Source organism: Ursus americanus, chromosome 10 (genome assembly GCF_024610735.1).
Source record: "Ursus americanus isolate L20-20 chromosome 10, mUrsAme1.1.p, whole genome shotgun sequence".
Lineage (NCBI taxonomy): Eukaryota > Metazoa > Chordata > Mammalia > Carnivora > Ursidae > Ursus > Ursus americanus.
In genome coordinates this window covers 42,543,882-42,566,791 of record NC_142136.1, presented here as the reverse complement: position 1 = coordinate 42,566,791, position 22,910 = coordinate 42,543,882, and the positions used below count along the sequence as shown (strand labels likewise).

Here is a 22,910-nt window from a genome sequence, read left to right as displayed (position 1 = left end):
ACCTCACTTTTCCATGGTAGGAGTAAAAAGAATTTGTGGCCAATTTTATTTCCCCATAATATTTTGTTTCTAAATAATTTCAGTAATGTACTATAGCCTTGCTTTTTGTGAAAACAAAGAAAGTACTATCTATGTTTCCCAGTTCCATTCTGTTCCCTTGATAAATCATTTTATTCTGGTAACTTGATTTGCATAACTTGAATAAAATTTTCATAAATACTTTTCTATGAGAAAGACTTAGGAAATACATTCTGCAAATAATAAATGACTAATTATCAGTCTGAATCCAGTGATCAATCTATGATCTAAATTAAACTGTTAAAGGTTTTAGAATGATTGAGCCAAAATTCCATATAAATGTATTGCATTATGACTCTCTGGTAGATAGGTACAAATTAACAGAATAAATTATAAAGAACTTTCAACTTTTAAATGCTTAGTGACTTTTAAATTATTTTGTCTCATTGACTTTATGACAGTTCATTATGGTTTTTTCAGTAAGGGTGAGGAAGATTTTAGTTATTCTTTTCATATCTGAAAATCATCATATCAAATGTCTATGGATTGGTAGATTCTGATCCGTAGTCAGACGCGTTATCCATTGCGCCACTGGCCCACACGTGGATTGGTAGATTCTGAAGAGTAATAATTTGGGAGTGAGCCAAGGGTAAAGTCAAAAGCTACAAACATTTCAGAATAGATTACTTCTGAAAATTGGTACTTTTTCCCTTCTCTTTTGACATTTGTTTATTATTGTCTTCAATGCATTTCTCTTTGAACACTTTTTTAAAATCAATTTTTAAATTTTTTTAGGTAGACTCCATGCCCAAAGTGGGGCTCAGACTCATGACTCTGAAATCACAGTCACATGCTCTACCGACAGCCAGCTAGGAGCCCCTAAACGCTGGTTGTTTTTTTTTTTATCCCTTTAACTATCTGTTTCACTGGTACAATAATTATATCATTATAATATAAATGTTTGCATAGTAAATATGATAGATTATTCTAGCAAAAATATTAAAAAGGGAAATTAATATTTTACATTTTTTCTGAAAATAAGAATTTATGTATTTGTGGTTATTTACCTTTTATGAACATATGTAGCTATCAATTTGTATTTAAAATGAGTAGAATGTACATAAAAGGTGATGATTAAATATAATATTAAAAAATCCTCTTATTAGACATGATACCCACCGAAAAAATTTAAATGAAACAGCAGCAATGTCAGATACCTGCAGTGAGCCATGCCTCCTTTCTTGTTAAATAACCCTATATGTAGCAAATTAGATAATATTTTTTTTCAATTGACTCCAAATTGTAGAATGTCATAGTACCTGAGCTAACTTTAAGAGTTTCCTTTGGTCGGTTTCCCTGAAGTGATAATTTTCAGAGTCTGTGGGTGAAATGTAATGATAGTTTTTGTAAGTCTCCGCTATAAGAACAGACAACAGAAGAACATGTAAGAAGAACATGTGCTAATTCTAGGCTGCCATGCTATTCCTAGTGTTGATACTTTTTCTCCCTTAGTATTTTGGAACATCAATGATGGTCTCATCTCAAATTCATAACCCATTTTTGCAAGCATAATTAAATCCTTATTATTATAAAAAGAATGTCATAACCTCTTAAAAAGTTTTACAAATGAAACCTTTCAAACATCTATTTGGAGCCATATCCTCCTAAACTATGGCTTTCATGGCCTAATTTAGGTGCAAACTTCTTTGTTATTAAGATATTATATTTTCATATCATTTGAGAAAAAGATTTTGCTTACTGTAGAAAGAAGAATCCTGGACAAAAATTATTGCATAAGACATTACCATAAATCATATCAAATTCATTGTTAAAAGAGAGTTAAAATTTCAACAATTGTGAAAATTTCAAATTTTATCCTACTTGCAAGCTAATAAATTAGACTGCTATAGTTTCATGGATGGTGGTAGAAGACACAAGCACAAGACTCCTGGGTCAGAGATGAAGGACAGTTTATTGTCCATAGCAAGAGCAAGACACAGAGTGTCATCATTTTGTACCAATTTCCGAAACTCCAACTGTCATACAGAAACTGAGCCACCCAGGCACCCTTCTATGTTGGAAGATTTTAAACAAGCCTGTCCTTTCATACTTTTCACTATATAAACATCCTTAAAAAGACTATGTGGATCAAAGAGTAGTCAGTGCTTTACTTTGCTAGATGAGCAGAAATAGAAGAAACCCATGGAGAATTTTTTCTCAACAGTAAAATGTACAATATAAGTGTCCTAAAACAAATGTAAGAAATACCTATTAGCAGCATAACATATTGGCTGTTCACTCATAATGCCTCAATTGACTGTCTAATTGAGTAGCAACTTTTCGAGTTTTTTATTTTTACAAAATATTCAAATAGTAAGTTTTAGGAAAATATCAGTCATTTTGACTTTTTCTACAAAATCTAAAAGTGAACAAATGGTACCTCATTTTTGCAAATTTATGCTAGACATTATGGCAGTACCAAAAAATTACATGCTCTGAAATGATTTATGATTTCTTTGGAGAGACATAATGTCCATATAGGAAGCAAACTAGGGAAAAACTTATTGTAGTATATATTGAAATACTAGGTTGTGGACATAGAATTAATATCCTATTGATTAAATTTATAAACCATTTTAGCATATATTGCCTCATTTTGTATCCATGCCTCATTTGTATTATGATATTTTATTGATTTTGCAATTTAAAATTTTTATCATCTCTGAAATAACCATGGATCTTATATTTGATGGCATCTTACAAATAAAATAGGAGTATTTTCTGAGTGGTACAGACAATAATGGTACATTTTTCATCATTTGAAATGCATCATTTCCATTTGGAGGGAAAGTGAAGCTCAAAAATATTATTTTTCCAGGATAACACAGCCAATAGATGTGACGACATAATTCCAATCTAGGGTCTTTTTATTCTAACACTGTTTAACAAGAAGTGCTTTCTGCCTCATGGCTTAACACCTTACACTATTTCATTATTGATAGCCTTGAGAGTTTCAAAAGAATAATATTTGCTCAGATTAGCTTAATACCAAACAGATCTTTTGTTTCAGTCCCACTGAGAATATCTTCAAAGAGTTAAAAGGTTAAATACAATAGGCCTACTGAGAAAATGAAGCAAAACACTATCTGCTTGCCTGCGACCATCTGAATTGTGTTTCTCTTTCTCTTTACATCTTTTTCTGTATTAGTAACATAAAAACTGTCATAAGTATTTAAAATATTTTTCCATTTTTTAATTTTTGTTTAGTTTTATGCTCTGTCTTTTGCTAAACTGAAATAGTCTGTATTTCAAGTCTTCAATGTAAATTCATAAACTTTTACATAATTGTTTATGCTCTCTTTCAGATGTGTGGTTTGTTTTTATTCTCATTTTTGATGTTGATATTTTTGCTTTTATTATTTATTTGCTTTTTTATTTTAATGAATCACTCTTTTCAGTTTCTTTCATAATTGTTTGAAGATTTGTGAGTCAGAATAAGGTAAGATAGATCACAAAGTAGTCTAGTTTTAAGGATTGGTGAGGTTACTTGGACTCACCATAGGCGACTTTTACTAAATTTATAAGTTAGCATTGCAATACTACAAACGTTTCTATATGAAACACATGAGTGTCAGGATCCTTGATGGATGCCACAACCTGGGCCCCCCCTTCTTCCTCTTGCAGATACTCCAAAAGTTTGGTCTGAATGTGGATGGAGATTCAAGAGTAGTTTGAAGGAAGTTCCTCACTGACAGTACTTTTTAGTAGAAATTGCGGCACAGTGGTAACCCATGTTGCTTAAACCTAATGCACAGATCCCAAATTTTTGCCATTGCAGAGCTATATATTCTAGTTATAGAATGTTTACAAACTCACTATTTTCATATTTTATTTGAGAATTCATCTCCACAGGCCCAGTTATGGTCTCCTACAGTAGGATACTAGGGGGAAGTTAATTATAGGTCTGTGCTTAAGAGAAAGTCTGTAAGTATAAACAAGCCAAAGATATGTGGCCTTTTGGGGGGATTCCTGGGGCCTGATGACTCATAGAAGTACAGGCCATGCTATTGGTCTCTGTAGTCTCCCAGGTAACTCATATTTTTATGCTCTTTTCTTAAAAGGTAGGAAGTAAGAGAAATTCTCCTTAGCTTCATACCTTAAGAAATAGGACTTTTTAATTTTAATTTTTTTCTCTCATTTTTAGATTCGATTTTCATTTTTCTTTTCTTGTTTTGGTGCGGACAGTACCACAGAACCCATATCATGTCATTTCCTAATCACTACTCTCAAAACTAAACACCATATTGACTTTGATTACTATTAATGTCTTGTAAAATTATCTGGAAAGAGAAAGGTCACAGCTTCTTGTTCTCAAACGGATCTATAACCCCCCAAAATTAACTAACATTTTTCTGATAGTGTAATCATTATGATACTATAGTGAATTATTGAAAGAAAGGAGTGTGAAAAAGAGCCTCATATTAGAACCACTTAGTTTTAACTTCGTGTATAATACCAGGTACGGCATACTATAAAAATGTAGCAAGCAGGAGGAGGAGGATCTAGAAAAATGAAAGGTATTGATCACCTACTATGTCAGGCATTATAATTGTATTATTTCTAGTTTGATGATTACTGTGATGCATTTCAGATTCCCAAGACAGTATTTAGAGACATTGTGAAAGACAGCAATTAGGGGCATCTGGATTGCCTTGGGCATGACTGAAACATTTTTATCTGTCCTCTCCGTTTTAGCGAGAGTAGCATCTAACCCTGACTGCCTAGGTAAGAACATTACCAAGAACAATACCAAAATTACAGAGTCTTCATTGCTGTACTTTTTACAGTTGACATTCATTATTTCTGTTGAAATTTCTTTAGTCTTTCTATTTATGCAATATGCTGAGAATTTGTTTTTAGAAGACGGATTTATTGCCTTAAAATAATCTAGTAATTTCCTCTACAATTCTTCAACCTGGGTGTTTCAACTTGGGTTCATGGACTTTGAGGGGAACTAGAAATGGGTAGACCTTAGGATCTATCATGACTTCCTTGCTTTTATTTATAGTTTAAAAAAGCATGTGTCCATAAACACTCTACTTCAGTTTTTCCTGCTTCTTTTTGTTCTTTACATGACTATAATCATTTAGTATATATTATTTTTTTTTGTGTAGCTTAATATTATGAGATTCTTCCATATTGTCATTTTTTTTTTACAAAAAATTATACATTCAGATGAGGCCTTAGTAGTATCCCATGATACTAACTAGCATTTCTCTGAATATTTTCCATCTAGATAATCTTCATAACTGTAAGCTTATTGCAAATTATGCTGTTGTTTAATAAAAGAAAGGAAAAAATAAGCATGATGAATAAAGAAAAAAGAGAAAGAAGAGAAAAGAAAAGGAAAAAGAGAAAAAGCAAATTTAGTGATTTACAATAACAAAAGTGTATTTTTCATACATGGTGCTTGGTCATCTTGAGTTGGCTGTGACTCTCCTCCACAGGTTCTACGCTCTAGGACCTAAGCTGATGAAGAAGCCTCATTGTGACTATCGCTTGTCTCATGCCAAATGGGAAAGAGAACCTGGTAGGTACACCCCATGGATGAAAGCTTTTACTCAGAAGTGGCACATGTCATTTTCGCTAATATTTCATTGGCCAAAGCAATTTTCATGGTGAAATCTTTTATCAGTGGAACAAAGAAGAGTGTAAAATTTTGTAAAATAATATAATCTATCAAGTCCTCTTTTGTGAGCTTCAAATCACTTATCCATTTTTCTCCTTGATCAGTTTTACCCCTAACTTATTAGTGCTTTTATTTTGGTTTTGTTGATCTTCCATTGTTTTTTTTTTTCTATTTTATTAGTTCCCTATTTTATCTTTGTTATTTATTTATTATGATCTTTAGTATGTCTTTCATATATTGACTTCTTATGATGCACATTTGGCTTATTATCAACATTCTTGTTTTTAATATATACATTTAACAGTATATATTTCCCTCTGATTTAAGTTGTACTCCACAAGTTTTAACATGTGCTATTTTCATTAACATGCATTTAAAATACTTTAAAAAAATTAAATCATGACTTTTTTCTTTAATCTTTAAAGTTTCCAAACCCTTGAGATTTCCTCATAATCTTTTCTCATTCATTTTTTAGCTAAATTGTGATCATAGAAATACTTTGTATGGTTTCCATCTCTTCGCTTTAATTGACAAGAATAGGGAAGTCATATAATGAGTGTTCTCTATGTAGAAAAAGGTATATTGTAGTTAATAGTAGGGGAAATGGCCTGCCTGCACATTCTTATAAGATCAATGTACTAAACTCTTTGGTTCAGTATAATATATCAAGTGGTTTGGAAAGCTCAAGCCAGCTTTCCTGAGCCTAATGTGCCTATCTTTTCTGACGTTGGGGTTAATGACAGATGTGGGGAGCTTGAAATCTGCCATGGTGGGAGAAGTAATGCCACAAAAATTAGAAAATACTATAAACCAGGGCTTTCATCCTTAACCAGTTATTACACATTTACCAGCACCATTGGCTATATTCTTATGTGTATGGATGTGCATACATACTACCAGTCATTGAGAGTAAGTATGTTAAAATTTCCCCCAAGATCATGTATAGATATATTCCTGGTAGGTTTGTGAGTGGTTATAGACTTTGAAGCTACATCATTCTAAATTTTAAATTGTTACATCTGACTGCTGAATTGAACCTTTTATAACAATGAACTGTCCTTCTTTAGTGATAGTTTTGCTTTATAGTCTACTTTGAAATTAACAGCAATATCAGAGTTAAAATATTAGATTTTCCATGGAATAAATCTTTCTATTCTTTGCTTTCCATCCTGAATAATTATGTTTAAATATGTCTCTTAAAAATAGTACATAATTGAGGTTTTATTTTTTATCCACTTAACAATCTTGTCTCATAAATGAAGCATTTAGATGATTTACATTTAATATAGTTACTCACATATTTCAGTTTAAATCTCCCAATTTATTAAGTGATTTGTCTTTGCTTCATCTGTGCTATGTCTTGCTTTTTTTGGAAGTGATTGTGTGAATGTTATTGTTTCATTTTTCTTTTCTTCCAACTTAGGAATATTCTTTAAAATTCACTTTCAAGTGAATATGCATATAGGTGTGTGTGTGTGTGTATTCAGAAAAACAAAAATTGAAAGAATGTTGTGTCTACTTTAATACAGAGAGAGAGAGAGAGAGAGAGAGAAGTGTATTATAATGTTTAGGGAACATTTAATTTTCAAGCTTATAAAAAGAAAAATAAAATGCACACTATCATTCCTGAAAGATACAAGCAAGGTGAAAAAAAAGCATAGGTAAAGCAAAGAGAAATCACTTAATAAAATGGTACATGTAAGTAAAAACATCAAAAGCAAGTAAACTAAATGTCCCATTTAGTTTATATTGATATGAAAGACCAGATTATATTGAATGAAATTTTTCAATTATATTCTGTTTGCAATAGGTTTTACAGGTTTTTTTTTAAGTCTTTTGCTAATAACTCCAGTATCTGTAGTGCCCATAGGTCTGTTTCTATTTTCTGTTGTTTCTCTGGGTTTTGTTAATTTGTTTCATTTACTTGAATTTCAGATTATTTTTATAGTGTGTTAGACACTGAATTTGCAATATTGTTTATGGAAATATTTGTCTGCTTGGCATGATATTATTCTTCTATGAAGGATTTACAGTTGTTTCTGCCAGTCAGCCTTAGAAAATAACCATCCAGAATCACAGCAATCAGTTTCATATATTGAGTTAGTTGGAAGCTGAGTTGAAGTCTTAGTAGTAGCCTGTCATTTCTTGTTCAGATTTATGCCTAAATTTCAGCCCTTTGTTAGTTCAGCCAAAGCAAAGATATTCATTAAGGACCTTTTAAAGAGTCCTTTGATTACACCTCTGTAGCCCTGAGTGCCCTAGTCCATTAAATTATCTCTCAGCATCTCAGCTTCTCAGTTTCTCTCTCTTCAATGGAGGGTTCCAATTTCTTTTCTTACTTCTCAGGGCCTATGTCTTTCTCTTCATCAATTCTTATCAGTTCTTTACCTTATGATATTTTTAAAGTTATCTTTAACACTTGAGAACTTAAAAAATATTTTTCCCGCAGAATACTTGATCCAGTTTTAGTCTATCATTACTGAAAAGTAAGCCCTTAATGTCATGGGAATTTATTTTAATAGCATGATGACAAAAATATATTATCTTTTAAGGCCTTTTCTTTTTTAACAAGCTGTTCCAGTCTTTATGAAATCCCTTTTAAGTTGTTGAAGTACGAAAAGGAATTATCTCCATTTTACACATGACATAATTAAGACATAGGATATGAGGCATAAAAATGTTAGTTTATTGTATATCTCACTAACATAGGCATAGAGTTGGGGATTTGAGTAGTTACCTTCTTTCTTAATAAGTAGCATTAGCAATGATAAAGGATCCTGGCTGCAGCTACAGTAGGAGAAATGGCCATATTAAGATTTCTCCTTTTTATTCTACCTACCAAATGGCTGACCTTAAGAATAACACACCTTCCCTAGGGTTATGTCTTACTTAAGTGAAAAGTGGTTGTCATGTAGTAAACACTCAACAAACTTGCTAAAATGGATGTGATTTAATTGCAGTAGATCTTATTTTTTAAAAAATTAATAACCTGTATCCTTTCTAGCATTGTTCTATTGAAACGAAATTCTTTAGGATATCTTTTTTTTTCCTTTTTGCACATTAATGATGTTTCATGATATATTCTATAAGAAACAGTTGGATTTCTGGTTACATAAAATATAATACTTTCTATGTGGAACATAAAAATATAAAAGCATCTGCTCATCCATTTATCTGTGGCAACACATTTCACTTGGATATATGTGACAGAGAATGATATTTTAATATGGTTGAGGTTAAGATTTATTTTGAAAGATTAAGAAAAAGCATTTCACAATTGTATAACCTATCTATGGGATCCTAGTTGATGTATGTTACCCACCATAGGTCTTTCCTCACTTGTCATAGCTTGCATTCCCAGAGCTGTACAATAGGGCACTGCTCATATTTCTAGACAATGTTCATCTGGATGAAATCAGGACAGAACTTTTTTCTCGAAAATTACATAGTAATTAAACCTAATCTGGGGAATTTACAACTTCTGTATGTGCAGCAAATTTATCTCCTCCACTAGGTTTGGTAAAATGAATGAAAACCTGTAATAATGAGATTAACGTATGAATTATTATACATGATTATAGCCATCAGAAGGGAATTGGATATGCATAAACAGATGCACGTTCTAGTCATCCTGAGGGTCATCATATTCTGGGACGTTGCAAAATATTGGTAATGTGATTGGAGTCACTTCATGAGAGTTTTCCCTGTCATATTGAATTTGTCAAAATTTTATAATAAAACTAGTCTAGGAAAGACAAGGAGAAATGAGAAGTCATCTTCTTACTTGTTTCTCTTACTCTCTAATCTGTCCTCCCTTTCCTCAAAGGGAGTTCTGACAGGGCTGTCAAAGTGATATAAAAATTACAAATAGCAGCCCAACAGGAAGAAAAATGTAATAACATAGTAGTAATGTAGTATGAATGAAGCAAGAGGTATTGCTACTTTTTGATCTAATTCCATAAAAGAAGGTAATCGCTACTTCCCTGTGCTGTGCGATTATAGAAATGTCAGTACCATTTTAAGGTTTTATATAGCCCATGGGTTTTTAACTTAAATTAGATCCAGCAAGAATAGAAGATTTAAAGAAAAGTCAAGAAATAGTCATTTAGTGTGGTAATCAAAGAGGATTCTGCTAAAACTAGAAATCGTAGGAGTAGGATGAAAAATATTTATGTCATTTCCAGTTTAGTGATTAACCAATAATTCACAAAAGGAACCTACTAACATCAGATATTTTCCAAATTTTATGGAGTTTTTTCTGAATAACCTGATAGATGGTGGCTTTTACTGTTCATGTTGCATTTTAGATTCCAAAGGCAGTATTTTAGAGATTTTTACGGGAGAGAGACAGCAATTAGGGACATCTGGATTGCTCCGGGCTTGACCCAGACATTTTCTACTTGTCCCCTCCTCTTCAATGAGAATAATGATATTTAACCCTGAGTGCCTTGGTGAGAACTTTGCCAAGAGCAGTAATGAAATTACAAAGTATCTTTTTACAATTAAAATTTAATATCACTATGGAAATTTATTTACTATTTATGCAACATGTTGAGAATTTAGAAGATGGTCTTATTGCCTCTATAATAATCTAATCATTTCTTCCAGTGTAGAATTCTTTTATCAGGGTCCATGGATTTTGTGGGGATTTATAAATGCGATGGACCTCAGGAACGAGAAGCACAGTTTTCTGGAGTTCATGGCTTCTTCACATTCTCGAAGGAATCTTCATTCTCCAAAAGCTAACACTCATTTGGGAGTGAGATCCTTATATTACTACATAGCATTTTGAAAGAAAGCACACAACGAAGAGCCATATCCTAGGATGGTATATTTATAATTAGCACATAAAACACTTTTACAGTGATTAGGGCATTTAAATGCAGATTATTAAAGCCTAGTGAACAGGAAGAGAAGGGTCTAGGTAAATAAAATGCATCAGTTGCCTAGTATATATGTCAGGCGTTATATTGTGTCCATCGTACAGATTTCGTTCTTGTAGAATGTGTTGTATACTGGTACGTAGCTAAATGTGATGACTCTCTGGAATAAAACTAGTTTTTAAGGTCAACATTAATTATACTTAAATGGAAGTCATTGGATTTGGCAGAAGCTAATGATGGGTGGCCCTCAACCTTTGCTGCATATTAGAATCACCCTGGGAATTTTTAAAGAACCCCAGAACATAGGTCTCACCCAGATTATTTACATCAAAAACTCAGGAGGAAGGGTGTGTATACTGGCATTATAAAATAGCTCCTCAGGTGACTCCATTGTTCAGAGGCTGTTGAGAACCAGTGCTCAACTATTTAAATGAATAATACCTAATTATATCGTCCAAGCAGTAAGTGCGTTCAAGCACAATTTTACTTAATTTATCCTGACAAACTAACAATTCATTCATTCATTATTCATTAAATATACATTTATAGAATGCCTGCTGACAGGTGAGCACTTTGTAAGATGTTGACAATTAGTGATAAATGTTTGGGTTTTATTCTCAAGGACATTACAGACATAAAAGGAAAATGATTATTCTATTTGGGCTTGAATTACCATTCACAGAAAGTTGTTCAAGTAGTTTTGAGAGAAAAGCGGGTTTAAAAAATTCTTTGTGGTTTTGATATCGTGAGGTTTTTCAAATAGACTTCAGACATTATTTTTGTAGTTTTCATTGTTCATTTCATCCAACTGTCAAAAATTTAGCACAGTTTTATAATACTTCCTACACAGACAACTGAACTCAAATGGAGTAAAACACTTTACCTTTTATCTCTAAATGCAAGACTCTAAAATCTTCTTTGAGTGTTCAGAAGAGACCAGCAGTTCTACTTTATTTACCTGTAAACTAACTTCTAAATTTTTCTCACAGGTTAGAACAAATGAATTCAACCATATTGCAAGCTCACAAATCAATATGCAAAATCAGTTATATTCTATACACTAGCAGTAAACAGTATGAACATGAGAGTAAGAAAACAATCCAATGTAAAATAAGGACCGGAGGAGGGAGGGGGGTGAAATGGGCTTGGGTTTCTTTGTGAGGTGATGACAATGTTCTAAAATTGATTGTGTAGCTGGTTGCAAAATTCTGTTAACATACTAGAAAATGACTGAATTGTACACTTAAAATAGTGGCCTTTATTTTAATAATTTCATTAATAAATTCCATTATAGGACTATCACATGTCATCTCTTCTCCCGACAACACCACCTCTATAGTCTTCATTTTTAGCCTAACTCTGGCCTCTTGATTCTTAGAAAGAAAGAAAGAAAGAAAGAAAGAAAGAAAGAAAGAAAGAAAGAAAGAAAGAAAGAAAGAAAGAAAGAGAGGGAAGGAGGGAGAGAGGAAGGAAAGAAGAAAGAAAGAAAAGAAAAAAGAAAAGAAAGAAAGAAAGAAAGAAAGAAAGAAAGAAAGAAAGAAAGAAAAAGAAAGAAAGAGAAACTCAAGAGCAGTAAAAATGCACCCCTTATTTTCCATCCTTCATCCTATCTCCTATTGCCTCCTCTGGGTTCTTTGTGGTTTCCTATTCCCCCTGAGATCTCTGCAACGGCATTCTAGATTCCATCCAAGGAACTCCATATATATACCGAATTCCTAGGTAATCACAACCAGTCTCATGACATTTAATACTCTCCGTATACTAATGAATTCCATGTGTATCTCTAGCTTAGTGTCTGTCTTAAACTCGGGAGCTGTCTGTTCCAGCTGCCAGTTCAACATCGAAAACTTCATTTCCAGTGCTCAACTCCTTATTCCATATACTTCCCAAACCTTTATCTTCCTCCGTGCTCTTCCCTGTCTCAGCCAATGGCAACTTTAGACTTCTTTGTGTTTAGACCCAAACCTGTGGAATCCTTCTTGACTTCTTCTCTTACTAAATCTTGCAGATGACTTTTTATTTCCTATGTGGCTACCGTCCTAGTTTCCACCACCATGATAATATTAAGCCTTATTCTGGTGCTCCAGGTGTCAAGTGGGGAAAGGGTGCTTAGGGTATTAACATTCAGAGTTTATTTTTTACTTAATCTCCCTGATTTCAGGACAGCACCTCTGTTCCTAGTGTGGCATATATTCTGTAATACATAAGCCCTGTCGTGCAAACACTGGAAAGTACTCTTCTAGTCTTCTGTGTTGGAGTAGCAGTCCTCCATCTGAGCAAAGACGGAGAGGAAATTTAGGGACCTACTTGCTTTTTATATTATTTCAACCCATATCTCTATACTCAATCCAAAAACTTTCAAAAACACCTGGTCCTATTCGGTAGTGCACTGTTTGAGAGTTTTTGCCCATGGTCAGCAGAATTTTCAGTTTTCCCAGATCTGCTCATTCACTTGCCACTTTTTCAACTTTTTTTCTATATCTAAAATTTTGTAACTGTTAACTTCCTCTCAGACTCTCTCTCTCGATGTTTTTTTCCTTAAATTTTTTTTTTTTCTGTCATTGAAGTGCAGTGTCTGGAGAATCAGCAAAAAACAGAGTTTTTAAAACTTGTGTTTGCTCATATACCCATTATCTTTTTAATTCATTTCAATTAAATTTTCATCTTTAATACTCCACTTAAGCTGTTCTTTTCATGGCCCAAAATATTTCAGTTTGCTAATCCAGTGGTCAACATCTCAACCACTTTTAACAAAATTGTTTACTCATCTCATCTTGAAATACCATTAACACTTGGTTTTCACAACACCATTTTTCCCACTCGTTTATGGTTTTGCTTCCACTTCAGGGGACACACCATCCATATTGGTTTTCTTTGCCGGCTCCTATTTCTCTTTTAGGCCTTGATGTATTGGTGAATAGGTTCTGGTCTTAGATTTCTTTTTTCTATCTATATTTTTTAAAATAAGTTCATTTATTTACCGTGGACCTAAAAATTGTTTAAATGCGTAACTCCAAGATTTATATACAATCGTGACCTCTTCCTTAAGATTCAAAGCTGATCATATACTTACCTTGTCTACTTAAAAGGCATCCTCATTTCAACATATTCAAAACACATGTCTTAAATCTTCAACACCCCAAATGTTCCACAAGTTCTCTCTTCTAGCGTGGTTAATGACATCACATTCATTAATCCTTTACTTAAATACTTCCTATTGCTTCTCACCATGTTTGTAATAAGAACTAAAGTCTTACCATAACTTGCTTGTATCTTGTTTGTCCAACCACTGCATTCCTTTTTTAATCTCATGCCCTTCTCTTCCCATTTCACCTCACCTTCATTATTTGCATGGACATATTCAGGTCAGTTGCCTTGGGCCGTAAGGCCTTAGGGCTTTCCCATTTTCTACTCCTTCTAAATGAAGCACTCAAATCATCTCATCGCTGCTCTTTACTTTAACTCGTGTCAGCACAACAGTTCCTCCCCCAGTATTTCTCTTCATTCTCAGTCAATCTTCTTTTATCCTTTTGGATTTTGCTTATCCCAAACCTCATTTTCTCATGCTTGTCATCCATCTCAGTCAGGATAGTTTCTTCATTATATTGCTTACTTATTTGCTTTCTTCTAAAATTTCAGTCTCTCATCCCTACATTGTATGGTTGAAAGAAAGAATTAATGAATATATCATACAATGAAGGAAGAACATAGTGTTTAAAGAGATGGTGTTTGACACTGAGTCACCTAAATAGCATGGTGTTAACATTAAGATAGCTGCTTAACCTTAGTTTTGTTTTTCTCAAAATTTAACATGCAGCCAATTAGGAAAAAAACAAAAACAACAATGGTCAGTGTTAGTTAATAAGGAGTGATCAGGAAGTTAGTAATACCTGTGAAAGCATGCCGTCATAGGAATCCATAAAGAAATTTCCAAAAAGAGGACATGTCCAACAAGTGTCAGGTCATGCTAAGATGTTAAGTTAGATATGGAATGAAGAGGGGCTTCCTAGATGATGCAAGGGACAAAATGAGAACTGAGTATATTGATTTTCTTGGGTTGTTTTGTTTTGCTTTGTTTTTTTAATGAAAGAAAGTAGAAAGACTGTGGGATATTGGCTGTGAGGGAGTAGTACTCTGACTAAACTCATCTGATAAGGGAAGAGCAGTCAGCATTTGGGGATACAGGAATAGCTGCCCACTTTCGTCAGTGGGATAAACCTTGGTTGCTTGAGTTCAGTGATAAATATCATAAAACTATACAATATCTTTCTAATAAATTTTAGATAGCCTGCCTGGTACCCCAAACTGGTTTTTCCGTGGTCCAGATTCCTTCATTATTTGCTTTCATTCAGTTCTATCTGCCTTGTGTTTATTGGCTAAGCATCCCATATTTTGGCATTAGGTTGTCCTTTACATTTAGTTTTCAGAGTTATGTACTCTGATCATTTTTCTATATATGTATAGGCATTTCAGTTGGAAGGTTACAGAGATGATTATATTCAGAAGCTACATTAATGCAGAAGTCTGTCAACACTTTCATAAGGTGTCTTGTATTTTTTGTTCTTCAAGTTCTCCCTATTTCTAGTTAGATCATAAAAAATTATGTATGGCAAGTATATTATTTAATACGTATATAAAGTATTATTGCTTACAAAAATGCCTTATCTTCCCTGTTTGTGGAGAGTTGACATAAAAGATATCCATTTGATAATATTAGCTGTGCTTTGGCAAATTATTTGATAAATACATTGGCAAGTATGCACTCTATTGTATAGTAAAATACTGTAACAAGGGAAAAAGATATGTAATAGGACTTCAGGAGTGATCCTCTTCTGATCTTAAGTAGAACATTGTCCATCCAGCTAATGAATATTGTGCTAGAGAAGAATTCCAATCTATTTAGAGGTGCTGTAAACCAAAGAACTTCATGGAGCTCGTTCTCTTATTCACGTTGAACAAGCTATCACACCTCCTCTCAGGAAATGAAGCATGTATCAGAATTGTAAGCATAGAGCAATGCATATGTTTTTAAGATAACTTCTAGCAAAATATATATAATTCCACCTAAGGACTCTACCAGGAAACTCAGAACTAATAAATGAGTTCGGGGAAGTTGCAGGATGCAATCAAGATAGAAAAATCACTTACATTTCTATACACCAACAACAAACTATCTGAAAGAAAAACAAAACAGTGCTATTCACAATAGCATCAAAATTGAAAGACTTAGGAATAAATTCAACCAAGAAGGTGAAAGATTTATACTAAAAAGAGTAAGACATTGATGAAAGAAATTGAAGAAAACACCATTAAAATAAAAGGTACTCCATGTTCATGGATTGGAAAAATGACTATTTCTTAAATTTCTCTACTACCTAAAGTCATCTATAGATTCAACATAATCCCCATCAAAATATTAATGGCAAGGTTTACAGAGATAGAAACAAACCTAAAATTTTATGGAACCACAAGGATTCCAAGTAGCCAAAGCAATCCTGAGAATGAAGAACAAAGCTGGAGGCATCATGACACTCCTATTTCAAAATATATTACAAAGCAATAGTAATAAAAAAGTATGGCACTGACATTTAAACACACACAGATGAATAGAACAGAATCAAGAACTCAGAAAGAAATCCTCACATATTTGGTCAACTAACATTTGACAAAGGAGTCAAGAATACTCAGAACAGGATAGTTTCTTCAAAAAAGGGTGGTAGGATAATTGGATATTCACATACATAAGAATGAAACTGAACCCCTGTCTTATAACACTCACAAAAATTACCTTGAAATGGATTCAAGATACAAGTGTAAGACCTGACACTGTAAGACTTCTAGAAAAAAAAATAGGGAAAAATTCCTTAACAGTCTTAGCAACAACATTTTTTAAATGACACGAAAAGCACAAACAAAATAGAAAATAAGCAAGTGGAACTACATCGAACTAAAAGCCTTCTGCACAGCAAAGGATGTTATCAACAGAATGAAAAGGCAACCAAAGGAATGAGAGAAAGTATTGCCAAAACATAAATGTAACAAGAAGTTAATATGCAAAATGCATAAGGAAGTCCTAAAACTCAATAGCAAAAAACCCAAATAATCCAATTAAAAAATGGGCAGAGGATCCAAACAGAAGTTTTTTTTCCAAGAAGAAATATAAATGCCCAACAGGTACCTGAAAAGATGCTTGACATCACTAATTATCTGTGAAAAACAAATCCAAACCACAGTAAGCTATCCCCTCACATCTGTCAGAATGGCTGTTGTCAAGACCTTACCTCAAAGACAAGAGGTTGCAAATGTTGGCAAGGAGGTGATGAAAAAGGAACCCTGGTGCAATGATGGTGGGAATGTAAATTAGTGCTACCACTATGAAAACCATATCGATGTTCCTTAAAAAAATAATATAGAACTACCATCTGTTCTTAGCAATCCCACTTCTGGATATACATCTGTAGGAAATGAGATTATTTATCTTGAAGAGAGAATCTGCATCACCATATTTATTGTAGCATTATTCACAATAGCCAAACATGGAAATAATTTGAGTGTCCATCAATGGATGAATGGATAAAGAAAGTGTGGTGGTATGTGTGTGCATGTAGTATACAATGAAATATTTAGTCATAAAAAGATGGAAATCTTGTCTTTGCTTCAACATATGTGGACCTTGAGGGCATTATGCTACATGAAATATGTCAGACAGAGAAAGTCAAATACTGTATGATACCATTTATACGTGAAATCTAAAAGAGCCCAACCTGTAGAAATAGAGTGTAGACTAGTGGTTGAAAGGGCCTAGGGGTTGGGGAATATAGGGAGATGTTGGCCTAAGTATTTAAACTTCCAGTTATAAGATGAATTAGTTCTTGGAATCTAATGTACAGTATGATGACTATAGTTAACAATACTGTATTATATATTCCAAAGTTGATAAGTAAAAGTAGATCTTAAATATTACACACACACACACACACACACACACACAGGTAATTACGTGAAGGGATGGACATTTTAACTACTCTTATTGTGGTATTCATTTCACAATAATGTGCACATATCAAACCATCACATTATATACCTTTAGCTTACACAATTAAATCAATTATATCTCAAAAAATCTGGAAAAAAAAGTATGTGTTTGTTCTGAAATTGACTTGGAATATCTTTTAAAAATTCTAAGGATTAAGAAATACCAAATAAGAAGGAATAAAACTAAAATGCCAATTTCAGAAATTATTATAAAAATGAAACTGTCCAAAGAGTAAAATGTCAAAAATTACTTAAAGAGATAGAAGATAGATTATTATAAATGATCTGCAGAGTGCAGCGCCATGTTCCTGCTAGAAGAGCACAAGATGTAAGTACTGGGAGGTAATACTCCAAAATGCTTGCTCTGTATCTGTTATGGGTAAACCCAATTATGAAGAATTAAAAAAAAAGTCTCAGAATAAATATTCTAAATCATCAAAACATTAGAAAAAAGCCCAGTTTTTTACTGTGACGTTGTAACACAACTGAAGACCTTCTTGATAGAACTAAATGATTTCTTTGAATCAGAATTACTGCCGCTTTGAAAATTTTTTACTTTTCTTTTTTTTAGGAAAATAAGCTCAATTTTTTAAAAGATTTTATTTATTTGAGAGAGAGCATGAGTGGGGAGGAGAGGGAGATGCAGACTCCCCACTGAGCAGAGAGCCCGATATGGAGCCTGAGATGGAGATCCCAGGACGCTGGGAACATGACCTGAGCTGAAGGCTGACACTTAACTGACTGAGCCCCCCAGGTGCTGCAATAAGCTCACATTTTTATATTGAAAATGCCAGGTAAACACTTGCCTTAGATTGTATTTGTTATTCCTAAGTCCAGTGGCATGTGCTCCAATAAAAGGCTAAAGTAAATGACCACCTACCTTGAGAAGTAAGGGTGACTGACATTAAAATAATTCAAAGCCAGATTTCTAAAGTGATGTTATTAAATATTAAGCATCATTATAATAATAGTTTAATATAATTCACCAGTTCTATTTCATGTAAAATTAGAAAAATGATTTTTTTGGATAAAAAGGCAAGAAAGAGCATTATTTTAATCTAGACTTCATGTCATTTATTTAATTGATGCAATTATAGACATATTTCAAGTGATCTTCTGTGACGGAAATATTAATGCTCATTAAAAGACAAACAAGTGATTGTAGGTAGTGTGCACTATATGCTATTTAAGAGACATATAAAGAAATACACCATTACTTTAGTATGTTCTAATTCAATTACACGGAGACTGACAGGTGCTGGACAGACCGTGGTGGTGCTGAGGGCAAACTCCAGTTCTGTCAAGAGACTCAGATCTGGGGCCCATTTGTGACATAGAGGCATCAGGACACTCCATAAATGTGAATCTGTCCTGCTTCTATTCCTGGCTCAAATGGAAGCCAGATCTCCCAGTTGGCCACCTGCCACTACTGGTACATCTTCCTGTGTGTGAGGAGAGTGTGTGTGTGTGTGTGTGTGTGTGTGTGTGTGTGTGCATGTGTCTTCTATATAACATTCTCCTTTAATCCATACCAAAGATCTGAGAAAAATTTTGTTAGAGAATCACATCAGTCTCTCACAGAACACAGCCTACTTTCCACGTTGCTGTAATACTGAACAAGCATAGATCTCCTCCAGAAAACACGAGCAACAGAAAGCATATCCTACAAAAAACATGCTGCTGATAAAACGCATGTGGCAACCAGATCTCTGGAGATTTGGAGACGCTGCCTTCCTTTAAAATAGATTTAAACTTACAAACAGAAAACAGTGTGAGTTCTGTTCTCCATGTGAACGAAGACATTGCACTTGTAAATAGAATATCTAGGGAGTATTCTTAGGAATGGTTTGCACATTTCAATTCAATTTAATTTTAAGACCCTTTTATAGTGCTTATTCTGTGTCAGGCATTTTTTTTTTTTTTGAGTCATGCACTGTTTATTCCTGAAAACAAACTAGGTAAGAAGATATTTTTACTCAATTTTACAGATGAGGTGTATAGAGTACTTTTTTAAAGTGGTTATTATGGTTGTCGTGAGAAGGCATCCAGTATTCTGCTGCTACAGAGAATGCAGCTGAACGAGGGATCTAGGTACTGTACTTTGAAATCCATCCCCGTGTTTGTGCCAAGGCTGCACCTCACGCAGGCCGCTCTAGGGCAATGACTTAGTCGGTGAGATCCTAAGGCAAACTGGTTTCTGGCAGACACGTGGCTGACTTTGCCAGACATTCCTGAGACTACCGCTTGAATGGTGGTGCAAGATGCTTCCACTCAACCTTTTCTTTCTTTCTTTCCTTTTAAGATTTATTTATTTATTTATTTGAGAGAGAGAGAGAGAGCAGGGGCGGGAGCAGAGGAAAGAATCTCAAGCAGACTCCTCACTGAGCATGGAGCCTGATGCAGGGCTCAGTCTCACAACCCTGAGATGATGACCTGAGCCAAAATCAAGAGTTAGACACTTAACTGACTGAGCAGCCAGGCACCCCTCCACTCAAACTTTTCCAAGCTTAATTTGGCCTAACTGTTCCAAAGGATGAACTGCATGGAAGTGTTTCATTTCGAGATTTTAGTTTGTCCCTGAATTGTGAAAGGTTTTAAAGAATGCAGTGAATGAAGAAAAACCAAATAAAATAAATAAATAAATAAATAAATAAATAAATAAATAAAATTAATTTCCATTGTATTCAATTTCACTTATGAATGTAAGTGCAGAATCCTAATTAATATGCCTGAAAATAATTCAATACCATATTCAAGAAAAAGCAGAAATGAGTATCAATAGTGTCTTAAAAAATAAGAGATACTACCTCACACCTGTCAGAATCGCTAAAATTGACAACACAGGAAGCAACAGATGTTGGTCAGGATGTGGAGAAAGGAGAACCCTCCTACACTGTTAGTGGGAATGCAAACTGGTGTAACCACTCTGGAAAACAGTATGGAGGTTACTCAAAAAGTTAAAAATAGAACTACCCTGTGACCCAGCAATTGTATTACTAGGTATATACCCGAGGGATACAAAGGGGCACATGCACCCCAATGTTTATAGCAGCATTATCAACGATAGCCAAATTATGCAAAGAACCCAAATCCCCATCAACTGATGAATGGATAAAAAAAAATGGTGTGTGTGTGTGTGTGTGTGTGTGTATATATATATATATATATATATATATATATATATATATATATATAAAATATCAACCATCAAAAAGAATAAAATCTTGTCATTTGCAAATATGTGGATGGAGCTAGAGTGTATTATGCTAAGCAAAATAAGTCAGAGAAAGACAAATCCCATATGATTTCACTTATGTGGAATTTAAGAAACAAAACATGAACATAGGGAAGAGGGAAAAAAGAGAAGCAAACCATAAGAGACTCTCAACTATAGAGAACAAACTGAGGGTAGGGTTGCTGGAGGGGAAGTGGGTGAGGGGAACGGCTAGATGGGTAGTGGGTATTAAGGGAGGCACTTGTGATGAGCCCTGGGAGTGGTATGTAAGTGATGAATCACTAAATTCTACTTTTGAAGCCAATATTACACTATATGTCAACTAACTAGAATTTAAGTAAAAATTTGAAAAAAATGTGGTGCTGAAACATATTTGCTAATACTCAAAATTCATTCTTCCAAAGAAATTAGACTGGTAGTGTGAGATTACTTTTTTAAATGATAAATAAAACTATCTCATATTGTATTAAGATTTAACATCTTTCTTTTAAATTTGTAAATGGGACAAATCATTTTTCAAAAATAACTGTTAAAATTGCCAGACCTATAAATAGAAGACATAAAATTAATGTAAAAACTGAGGGAAAGTGAGTTTTTAAAATTTTTAATGTAAAGGTATTAAACATTAGCTTAGTTTTTCTAACTGAAGAAAAATCTGTAAATGCAAAACAATTTATCCTTGAGTTATCAAAAGTCCTAAATTTTAAAAGACCATTATATGAAAGCACCTAACATTACCTGATGAGAATGCCTGCAAATTCTAAGTGCTTTTTTTTTCTGTTAAGAAGAAAGAAACCCAATCTTTTGAAAACTGAGATGAAATTCTGGATTTTTTAAATGACTAAAAAATCATAATTCAAGTGATAAAATATAAAAGTAATTATTAAGTTACATTATATCATTACATATTCATATGAGAGTTTATAATATGAAATGTGTAAATATATAACATTATTTTGTCATTTTATGCTAGCTTTTAAAAAGTCTCTAAATTCTAGAATGTTTTAAGTAAAATATAGTGCTCATAAAAAAATGTTAGGATTGAGCCATATATTATTTCATTTATTAGAAGTAAGATTTTAGTGCCGTCAAGGTCTTGTGCATGAGTCAACTAACTCTGACTTAGAGCTGCATTCCAAGCCACAGATAGCCTTTTGCAAATACAGTCTATTCAGTTGTCTTCATACTAGATTATAGATGATTTGAGTATAAGAGCCAATATTTAATCCCTTTGGTGTTCCAGTCAAGAGGGAACCAGATATGAAACTGGTTTCTTGAATGAAAATCTGTGTAATACATATTGTATTTATTGAAACTTAGGTGTCATTGATTATAACATGTAGAGCTAAGACAGCAAAAACAGTGCCAATTCCAAGTGTGAAATCCATCTCTATTTTGGAGATGATAAATGTACAAAATTTTGCCTCTTAGAATTCATGAGATACGATACTGCCACCTTTACTATCGATTCTGGAATCCTCCATGGAGCTTTAAAAGAAATGCCCATGGTCTCGAGCCTTGGTCCTCTTGCTTAAGCTCTTGAATTCAGCCAAACCATAATCAGTACCTTTCAGGACTGGAGTAAAAATATTCACAGACTTTGATCCCTTGTGTAACTTAATCTACAAGTAAACCCTGAGTGTTTCGAGTATCTTCTTCTCCCAAATTCCCAGCTCCTATTCTCTATGGGACTATCAGGAGTAATTTTGTTCATCTTAAACCCACCATTTTGTATTTTCATGGTCTACATTCTAGATGCATGCCTCTTCAATCATCTGTTCAACTCATATTGTCTTTTCTTTTGAGCCAGTTTCCCACTCCATCTGTCTCCTAGTTTTTTAACTTGCCTGACCCAAACTCTATTGTGTTTGTGGCAGGTAACATATTTTACTGTTTATATGTTCACATGGTGAAAATGTAACTGTATTTTTCTATAACTCAATTTAACTTTTATTTTAAACATCATTCCACTCAGTAATGGAAAACTTAATCTTGCCAATTCAAAGTAAATTTAGTCAAACTTGTTATTTATGTTTAATATGGATTTATA

The 22,910-nt window shown here is 33.5% G+C and overlaps 1 long non-coding RNA gene across 5 annotated transcripts in view; it reads left to right on the top strand.

The window, feature by feature from the left end:
* Positions 1-22,910, top strand: part of LOC123801018 (uncharacterized) — a 148,394-nt gene that overhangs the window by 109,486 nt on the left and 15,998 nt on the right. For all 5 annotated transcript variants that reach the window (XR_015725935.1, XR_015725936.1, XR_006782084.2 and 2 more), the window contains one exon: positions 5,526-5,608. This is a non-coding gene — a long non-coding RNA (uncharacterized LOC123801018). The remainder of the gene's footprint in view (positions 1-5,525; positions 5,609-22,910) is intronic.